The following is an 11,352-nucleotide window of genomic DNA, read 5'->3' as shown; positions in this document are numbered from 1 at the left end:
CTCAACAGGTTAATGGGATGATGCTGAAAACAATGAAACCCGCAAATTCGGCCACATCTGTCTCCTGGATTAACGTTTTCCCAAACTGTGAACAAGCAGTAGGAGGGACTTCTAGTTTCAGCCCTTATCTTGGCTCTTTTGACCTACACCTTTGAGGGATCTGGCTCAGAACAGAAAGGATGACTGCCAGACAGATACCGGAGAGGAGAAGGAGAGCAGCGATGGCTTGTATCATAATAGTAGCTTGAATTTATAGTATAGTGTTTGGCAACTTATAAAATTCTTTCACGTACATAATCTAATATCCTAAAATCTCAGAATTTGAGCTGCAAAGGAACCTTGGGTATCATTTAATCCAAAGTTTCTGAACTTCATTCTCTATTGCCATTTTGGGTGTGATAATTCTTTGTTTTGGGGGGCTGTCCTGTGCACTGTAGGATGTTTCATAGCATCTCTGCCCTCTACCCTCTACATGCCCACACCGCCTCCATGTGTGACAACCAAAAATGTCTCCTAGGGGGCAGAGTTGCTCCCTGTTGAGAATTACTGATCGAGTCTATCTTGGAGTTTTAAACAGATTATACACTTACACATGGGAGGTACTAATTAAATAGTAGTACCTCCACACCCAGCATGGGCTTGGTGTCTTGATCTGGCTCTTCCTGTCAAGGCTGTCAAGGCTGTCAAGACTGAGAACCGCACAACATTTTTCAAAGGTCCAGGGTAGTGTTTTATTGATACCAAACTACTCATTTAATTTGGTTAAAAACCTATCAATTTTATTTTTCAAAGCAAAGAACTACCACCATAAAGCTCTATCACACTGATTCTGTCATCAAACTGATTTGTCATCCAGCAAACTGACAGGACTGGGTCACACAAATACCACTTTTGCAGTCAGGCTAAGGATCTGCCAAGCTATAGAAATGCCTCATTAAATTCAGACCCCTCTGCTTCATGGACATGTGAAAACTGCTGACAATCTGGTTTTTAAGACTTAGACCTTTCTCTGGTGTCACTGCTGGTTTCTAATTATGTAGAAAGCTTCACTTAAGATTCAGAATTGTGGGGGCTTCCCTGGTTGCGCAGTGGTTGAGAATCTGCCTGCCAATGCAGGCGACGCGGGTTCGAGCCCTGGTCTGGGAAGATCCCACATGCCGCGGAGCAACGCGGCCCGTGAGCCACAATTACTGAGCCTGCGCGTCTGGAGCCTGTGCTCTGCAACAAGAGAGGCCGCGACGGTGAGAGGCCCGCGCACCGCGATGAAGAGTGGCCCCCGCACCGCGATGAAGAGTGGCCCCCGCTTGCCACAACTAGAGAAAGCCCTCGCACAGAAACGAAGACCCAACACAGCCATACATACATACATACATACATACATACATACATAAAAAGAATGTAAGCAGACAAGAATAGCATTAAAAAAGAAAAGAAAAAAAAAAAAAAAGATTCAGAATTGTGGGCTGCCCTGGTGGCACAGTGGTTAAGAATCCGCCTGCCAATGCAGGCGACATGGGTTCGAGCCCTGGTCCGGGAGGATCCCACGTGCCGCGGAGCAACTAAGCCCATGCGCCACAACTACTGAGCCTGCACTCTAGAGCCCGTAAGCCACAACTAGTGAGCCCACGTGCCACAACTACTGAAGCCCGCATGCCTAGAGCCCGTGCTCCGCAATAAGAGGAGACACTGCAATGAGGAACCCGCGCACAGCAACGAAAAGCAGCCCCCGCTCGCTGCAACTAGAGAAAGCCCACGCGCAGCAACGAAGACCCAACGCAGCCAAAAATAAATAAATGAAAAAATAAAAAGATTCAGAGTTGTTTTTTTTAAAGACACACTATGAACAATCACTGTAAATGTGTTCCTGGAACACAGTCAATTTACTGATACTAAAATCAACCTCTGTACCCCTTAGGCAGAAGGCAATGAACTGATGAAATAGATGATCAAACAATATTTGTGTATGTGTTCATTCATTCACTCATTTATTCAATCAAACACTTGCTGATTGAACTGACTGAACATTTGCTGTATGCCAGGCCATGCTAGGTGCTTGGCGATACAGTGGTGACTACTGCACAGTCCTTGGGGTTCCTAGTCTAGCAAGGGTGGACAAAGAAGGAGGGAGAGGAGAGAGAGCAGAGCAAACATCCTGAGCAAAGATGGGCAGCCACATAAGATTATTTAACCCTAGGAGGACACATATGTTCTTTCAATAAACATTTTATTGAGTGCCGAAGGTATGACAGTGGCTTCGTAAAGTATACAAGCAACAATGGACCATGGGTCAAAACAGAACCCAAGGAGTGACCCAGCTATAACAGGTGGACAAGGACTAAAAATCTGCACATCTGGTTTAATTATATTTAGAGACAGATGGAAATTCTGCAAGGTGAAGCTCTCCTTATCCTCCTACACTTAAAGTTACATTATCATATATCGCATTACTGCGAACATAATAGCCGATGATGTTGTAGTGGAATGAATTAATTAAAATCATTGAAATCAAAATCAATTTTATTGAGCATCTTTATAAGCCAAACACTCTGCTGACTGCCATCATTTAGCATAGTGAGATGATTTCAGAGGGAGACTGTGTTCCAAGGCATGTCTAGCATTTCTGGAAATGTGGCTGGAGAGTATATTTCACTTATATGCTACGAAGAGGGTGGCATAAAAGACAATAGATGCCTTAAATGCAATCCTCCCTGGAAGGAAGGAGATGGGCTAGAAATAATCAAAGAATTTCCATAACGTATGGTTTAAAAACTCTTGAGTTAACAATAGCTACGATTTTTGAGCAATTATTATGTGCATAAGTCACCTTAAGGAAGTTACTTGATTTTTTGTGACATCCCTATGAGATGAAGTTTAAAATGCAGGCTCTAGAGCAGGGGATCAGCAAACTACAGCCAGAGGGCCAAACTCAACACTGTGGCTGTTCTTATAAAGTTTTGTTGGAATGTAGCCATGCCCATTTGTTTACATATGGCTTACGGCTGCTTTCATGCTACAATGGCAGAGTTGAAATGCTGCAGCAGAGACTAGTGTGGTCCACAAAACCTAAAATATTTACTGTCTGGTCCTTTATAGCAAAAGACCTGGTCTAGGGTCAGATTTCCTGGGTTTGAGCCCTAGTTTTTTAACTGTGGAGCTGTATGACATTGGTTAAGTTACTTAAAGTCTTCGTTCCTCACCATCCTCATCTGCAAAATGAAACTGGTGGTAATAATAATCACTATCTCAAGGCGTCACTGTGAGGAATAAATTACATAATATACCAAGTGCTTAGAACAAAACCAAGTATATACTAAGGGTTTGATAAATGTTGGCTATTATTGCCCCCTTTTTAAAGATCAGGAGCTTGAGGCTCAGCGCAATCAAATAACTTACCCAAGACCACTCAGAATTGAAATTTAGCTGATGACAAAGCCCAAGCTCTTTCTACCATGGTACTCTGCCTGTGCTATTTTCTTGATATTTCAACAATATCAAGGAGAGATGGACATTGGTTGACAGAGTTGAAGAGAAACTCAAGCACAGATCCACAGTAAAATTGTTGGAAAACCATTCCTTTCTACCAAATGCCTCACTGCACCTCCCACCCTCCCCACTCCTCTTCAGAGAGTTCTACAAACTGTTCCATAGCCTATTTCTGGCCCTTTATATAAAGTAGTTAATAGGTTCAAATTATAATTTTTAGACTTAAAAAAAATCTATTGCATTAAATTCTTAAATGGAAATGTTTAGGGACTAGAATTCACATAATCCAAATGTTTAAGTGAGAATATGGGACTACGATGTGGCAGTGGGATGGGCTTACCCAACCCAGGCTCTGGAGTCAGACTGCGTGGCTTATACCCTGGCTCCACTGCTTGAGAAACAAGTGTCATCACACCAGTCACTTTAATCTTCGTGAGCCTCAGTTTCACCATCTATAAAATGGTAATAATATACCTCACAATGTTGTGAAGATTAAATGATAATGCATATAAAGCACTTAGAAAAGTACTTGGCTATATTAAATGCTCAAATTTACTATATTTTATATTTTCATATCCTTCATAATTTTTAAATTATTATTATTTCAGTTGGGCAAAACAGCAGATGTTTTTCAAGGATGTTCTCTTGGGAGAGAACTATATAGCCACAGCTTAGAATCACAAATTTTCTGCTTGACAATGTAATTTTAAAAGCTAAAGAATCTGAGGGAATTTACTCCCAGATTTTTGTGGACAAACTGGAAGGGAACTTCTATAGCTATTATGTTCTATATTTATATAGGAAAATGCTTTAAGACATTGTAAATGTGAAATGTTATAATGATGCATTTTTAAAGCTAATGATTATGCAAAAAGCAAATACTATGTTCTTTTTGATATTTGTTCAATTGTGTATTATATTCTTTTTATTACTACTTAGTATACCTACACTAATGCTTTGTGTCTACCCATTGAATGTAGTAGTAAATATTGTTTATTAACTCTGATATATTCAAATTATCACTGCAAGTTTAAGAAAGTTACCCGGGAATAATATTCACAGAAAAACTTTATGTGCCAGCATTGGAATATATGAACTGGTAGTTTGATGAATGGTTATTTTTATTATAAAAATATTCTTTAATTTGCAAAGGGATTTATAATAGAGTTCCTTTAGATAGGAAGTCCCCTATGTCATCTAGAATATGATTCAAGTTATTAAAAAATTGCTCTCTCTCTATATATATCTTTCCTGTATATACCTTCCCTATACTGATATATACCTACAAACTATGCCGAAGTATCAGTCCCATTTTCTTGATGGAGAAACTGGATGATCATGTGCTTAAGCTCAAGATCACAATTACACAGTGATAAAATTGGAATTATAATTTAATAAAGGAACCTTATCTTTGGGATGATAGTCTCTAGTTTCACTTCTGTTTGACAATAGAGTCCATTTATAGTCAAGACAAAATCTGGGCAGTCCAAGTATAGTAGAGATCCAAATATCTATAGCTTTTTAAAAATTCTAAAATTTGTGTGTAAAGAATATTTTTCATTTGCTTAGTTTCTTGAATTTATGCCAAAACAGATTTAGAAAGTGAACTTTCCCAAACATAAGCTTACACAGTCTTTATGATGATGTATAAATGCTCTTCCTTTCCTCCAATTTCAAACTATATTTACAAGTGGTAGTTTTATAGTAATAATATAGTCTATTATTACTATGCCATATTATACATGAGTACATGCTCTATGGGATATGTTCTTATATTACCTTCTGGTGGTATGTCAAATAGTAGTATATAAGAATATCATAGGTCTCTTTGTAAGAAAAATGACAAATTGCCTGTTCTGAAACAAAGACTCTGAAATGGAGTGACATAGTCAAACATTAGCTTCAGTTTTAGGTGTGACCTTCTGATTTTGTTTGGTTAACATTAGTCATTTCAGTTCTGACTATGAAAAAATATCTGCTACCACAGAAAAAAACCAGATTCTGTTTAATGTTGATGTCCTTGTATTTCATTGCCAAGTATCCCAAGGCAATAGTTGCAGTGAAATAGCATTTGGCCAGAAATACTCTCAATACTGAATAAGCCATGGGTTACTTTCTTCTACAAATGTTTAAGTTGAATGCGGGGTATTTTTGAAGTTAAAAATATTTTCAAATACCACAACAATACGACTATAATAGGCTCTTTGTGAGAAAAAATATAAAAGAAAGTAAACTTTATAGTGGGAGGCAAAGACGATATGCATTAAAATGCAACTTTAAACTAACCCCCAAATTATATTTTTTTATTCATTAAATGTTTAAATATTATTCTCCCTTTACTAGCTTTCTACCTTTGGTCTTCCTCTGGTGATCTTTGGTTTATTATTATTATTATTTTGCATATAGTGAGAAACGAAAATGATAGTTTAAAAAACAGGTCCTTCTAGCAAAAGTATGGCTAAAGTTAAACCCTAATACTCAGCAGCTTAATTCTTATTATAAAAACTTGGACTCTATTAGAAATGGGGCCATCGGAGAGAGGTCCCTTTATAACAGAAAAAGTCAAATTCACTTTCTATTATGAAGTGATTTTAGACATTTTAGGCTATTTCCACTTTCTTCTACACTGTTTGAAATGTATTAGAAAAATTAAAAGAATATGGTTTATCTCATTAGGTATAATTGAAGCTTTTCAAAGGCAGGGACCTTTATTTTGGTATCCCCAGTGCCTAGCACTGAATGAAACAATATTTCAATAACGGATAAAATTAATGAAAGAACCAGTGAATGAGCACTGTCTTTTATAAGAAACATGGTAGGATAAAGCTACAAAAAGAATTTTAATATTATGTATAACTACCAGTAAATTGCTTTGGATATTTTTTTCTATTTATACTTATCTATTTATTTAACTTCTGTGGTTTACCTGCCATTTAGAACTGTGCACAAATAGCCATGCCAAGTATTGTCCAGGGTCTGTCGACATGATCAGGAGGAGCACATTAAAGAATGGATAGGTCAGCTTCGGTACAGGAGCTGGCATTTCTAATGCACAGCTCAGGTATCAGCAGTGTCAAGGGGAAAAGGCCCGCCAACCATTGATTGATGGACTACATCGAAGGCTCCCTAGAAACTTCTTGGTAAAGCAGGCACTGGTCAGGCAGCTGAAGAACTTGCATGACTTTTTTTTTTTTTTTGCCTGAGCCGATATGCTTAGCTTCTACTATACTGTCTCAAGGATTTGGTAGAGATTTTATGCCGCCACAAGGAAACAGGCACAAAGACAGTGCCTGACCATGAAGGCAGTTTCCATATGCTCTCTTATGTGCAGGTGTTTTGAAAGGCTGGGTGTTACACAGTGCTTCAGCTCACACATTGGGATAGGGTCCTTTTCTCCCTGGTATTTCTCTGCTCCTGAGCAGTTCTCTATCATGCAGTAGTGGGTCTTGATGACGTGGAAGAGAAATCACAAACTGATCTGATACTGAATAGAATATAGAAGTTCACAAATGTCTATGTAGGAAATCTCCAAGTTTCTTGATCCAGTAGTGTCACTTACCTATCTGTCTTGCCACACAGGCAAGCAACCTCTTGTTCAGCAGGGAAAAGGTGGGGAAGCAGCACTGGGACCTCTGGTTTTAGGGGAGAAAAAAAATCACTATTGCCGTCTTTCCTCCTTATTCATATTTCTTCATAATTTCTTTTTCTTAATTATTTTTTTCTCTTTCTCATCTTAAATTCTCATTTTGGGCTTCCCTGGTGGCGCAGTGGTTGAGAATCTGCCTGCCAATGCAGGGGACACGGGTTCGAGCCCTGGTCTGGGAAGATCCCACATGCCGCGGAGCAACTGGGCCCGTGAGCCACAACGACTGAGCCTGCGCGTCTGGAGCCTGTGCTCCGCAACAAGAGAGGCCGCGATAGCGAGAGGCCCGCGCACCGCGAGGAAGAGTGGCCCCCGCTCGCCGCAACTAGAGAAAGCCCTCGCACAGAAACGAAAACCCCAACACAGCCAAAAATAAAAAATTAATTAATTAATTAATAAAGACTAAATACAATTAAAAAAAATTCTCATTTAATACCCCTGGTTTTCAAATGTAAATACCTGGTTAGTAAGTACCCCAGAGTAACATATAGGAATAGAGCGATGCTACTGTCTGATTAGTAGCTGTTTGCTTTAATCCTTGTTTAAATAACACACACACACACACACACACACCCCACTTTTTACTGGGTATTCACCACTTGAACAAAATGTAGTAATATATGGTTTTAAACTAGGGAAAGGAAGAGAGTTTCCTCAATTACAAATTATTTAAATACTAAATTGCTAATTTTTTCAAGGTAGAATTTGCAGAGCTTTTTTTTTTTTTTTTTTGGTGGTGGGGTGGGCATAGGGAAGTTGCTCTATTCTGAGGAAAGATATTTATTAAAAGAAGGAGAAGAAGAGAAGGTGGAGGGGAAGGAGAACCAGTTTTCCCAGTCTCTATAATTTAACTAGGCAGTTAAAGTTAACTGGAAATTTACATAAAAGTTGCGTAGAGTATAAAAGTTATACAGAAAGCAGAACTATATTAGTTAAAGAAACTCATGAAATGTAGACTGAAATTTAAGAATGGAAATGAACAGAAAATATATCTCCAGAGTTTTCCTGAACCTAGGGCATTTAGAATAAAATGGTCAAGTGTCAGGAAGCTTATGATTTTTCAGGTATAATAAACTCCTGGGACTACTGCTGGAGATGTAATTGCTGTTCACGTCTCACGCAGTCTGTACTTTACTTGTGTGCACTTGGAGTTAGTATTTCAATTGAAAAACTAGCATACCAACAAAAACGCCCCTGATTTAAGCTAGTCATTTATTCCCAGTCTCACAGGGAAATACTGGATATTCTTTGAGTTAATAAAGTGTGAAATGATTTTAATGCTTCAAGGGAAATATAGTACACCAGTCTTGCAAACTGTTTTTAGAAAGTGTGGCTTAGCTTATCCCACCTGACATCAGAAAATTTAATAGGCTTAGTTATTTCCTTTTTCCCTAAGTCGCCTTTTATGGCAAAGAGAAGATGAGGACCTAGAGCAGCAAACAGTTTATGTCTGTAAACCAGTCCCCATGAAAAACAAGAGGGGACAGACTGGGTCACAGTGTGTTTTGCATAGGTCCTGAAGTCAGAGTCATAGTAGATAAACACTAATTTATTTGAGATTTGGATGCCCAACTGCCAATACTGGGTTCTAACGTTGAGAATCTAATTCATGTGCAGAATCCTGCAACTATGAGTTATGTTAGTGGGGCGATGTTATCTCCAAGCTTGTCAGAGCAGCGAGTGCAGGGCAGACCTTTGGTCCTGGTGATACTGGGTGAGGCAGCTTACACGGCCTGGTAGTTTCTTCTTACTTCTCAAGATTCTGCAAGTGAAGGCTAAGCAGACCTTCACATTTTACACTGTAAGCACATTTAGGTTCTGTCCACTGTAAAACAGAACTAGGATAACTGTTTTGGAAATACAGTTTGCCCACATAACTGTGGCTAATCTAGTTTGGTTTCTCTAAAGCAGCACCAAGAGAAATTTATTTTTGTACAAACATAAATAAATAAAAATTTGCTGTAGCCCACAATTCACAGTCACAGTGAATGGAGTGACCTCTCTCTTTCCCTCTGCTGCCAAGTATATGTACATATAACACACACGCACACACACACACACACGAACACAACACATACACACACACTCCCTTTTTTCTTCTCAGCCTAAAATGCTATCTACCTCTGCTGTTCTTTTTTTTTTTTTAACATCTTTATTGGAGTATAATTGCTTGACAATGGTGTGTTAGTTTCTGCTTTATAACAAAGTGGATCAGCTATACATATACATATATCTCCATATCTCCTCCCTCTTGCGTCTCCCTCCCACCCTCCCTATCCCACCCCTCACACCAGTCAGAACGGCCATCATCAAAAAAATCTAGAAACAATAAATGCTGGAGAGGGTGTGGAGGAAAGGGAACCCTCTTGCACTGTTGGTGGGAATGTAAATTGATACAGCCACTATGGAGAACAGTATGGAGGTTCCTTAAAAAACTAAAAATAGAACTACCATATGACCCAGCAATCCCACTACTGGGCATACACCCTGAGAAAACCATAATTCAAAAAGAGGCATGTACCACAATGTTCACTGCCCCTCTGCTGTTCTTTTATTGGGGATTTCATCAAGCATGTTTGCCTCAAAATGCCAGGATCATGGCTCTCACTGCTATATCCTACTTTTAAGAGCTGAGCCTGCTGGGCTGTTAGTTCCCCAGTTGCTTCAGCTTTCTCTCATCTGTCTGTTGGGAAACCACCGAAGCCTACACGAGAAAGAAAACTGAGTGAGGATGAGCATACATGTGAATATGTGTGCCAGTTGCTTAATTGACATACATCTTCACTGAGACGTGATGGGTTTGAAAAGTACCTCTTTAGAAGGAAGCCTGGCCCTTACCATACACCATATACAAAAATTGACTCACGGTGGATCAAAGACCTAAATGCAAGAGCTAAAACTATAAAACTCTTAGAAGAAAATATAGAGGAAAAACTTCATGACATTGGATTTGGCAATGATTTCTGTGACACCAAAAGCACAGGCAACAAAAGAAAAAAATAGATAAATTGGGCTACATCAAAATGAAAACTTTTGTGAATCAAAGAACACTGCAAGCAGAATGAAAAGGCAACCCATGGAACAGGAGAAAATAATTTCTCCAAATATTAAGGAATTAACATCCAGAGTATACAAAGAACTCCTACAATTCAACAATAAAAAAGCAAACCAACCAATTTAAAAATAGGCAAAGGGCTAAATAGGCGATTCTCCAAAGATGATACACAAATAGCTAATAAGCCTAAGATGCTCAACATCACTAATCATTAGGAAGATGCAAGTCAAAACCACAATAATATACCACTTCATACGTGTTGGGATGTCTATGATTTAAAACAAAACAGAAATAAGTGTTGGCAGGAATGTGGAAAAATTGGAACCCTTGTGCATTGTTGGTGGGAATACAAAATGGTGCGGCTGCTGTGGAAAACAGTATGGTAGATCCTCAAAAAGTTAAACAAAGAATTATCACATGATCCACCTGTTCCACTACTGCATTTATACCCAAAAGAGTTGAAAACAGGGTTTCAAACAGATATGAGTACCACCCATGATCATAGCAGTATTATTCACATAGCCCAAAGGTAGAAATAACCCATATGTTCACCAGTGCGTGAATGGATAAACAAAATGTAGTATATAAACAAAATAGAAAATTATTCAGCCTTATAAAGGCAGGAAATTCTGGCACATGCTACAACATGGATGAACCATGAAAACATTATGCTAAGTGAAACATGCCAGACCCAAATGGACAAATATTGTAAAATTCCTCTTATATGAGATACCTGGAATAGTCAAATTTATAGAGACAGAAAATAGAATGGTGGTTGCCAGGAGCTGGGGGGAGGGAGGAATGGAGAGTTATTGTTTAATGGGTACAAAGTTTCAGTACAGGAAGGTGAGAAAGTTCTAGAGATGGATGGTGGTGATATTTGCACAACAGTGGGAATGTATTTAATGTCTCTGAACTGTACACCTAAAAATGGTAGATTTTATGTTATGCATATTTTACCACACACACAAAAAAAAAGTCATGGAAAACCAGCAGAGTTAATATATGGAATAAAAGGGAGAAAGGAATGCAGATTTTTAAGAGAAAATGGGAAAATGATTAGACAAATGATGTTCTAGGTTATGCAGCTTTTTTCTTCATGTTTACGATTCAAATTGCAAAGAGAGGCAAATGATCAATATATTGGCTTTTCAACTGAGACTTTTCAAGT

Source organism: Eschrichtius robustus, chromosome 4, assembly GCF_028021215.1.
Source record: "Eschrichtius robustus isolate mEscRob2 chromosome 4, mEscRob2.pri, whole genome shotgun sequence".
NCBI lineage: Eukaryota > Metazoa > Chordata > Mammalia > Artiodactyla > Eschrichtiidae > Eschrichtius > Eschrichtius robustus.
This window is presented reverse-complemented; position numbering follows the sequence as displayed.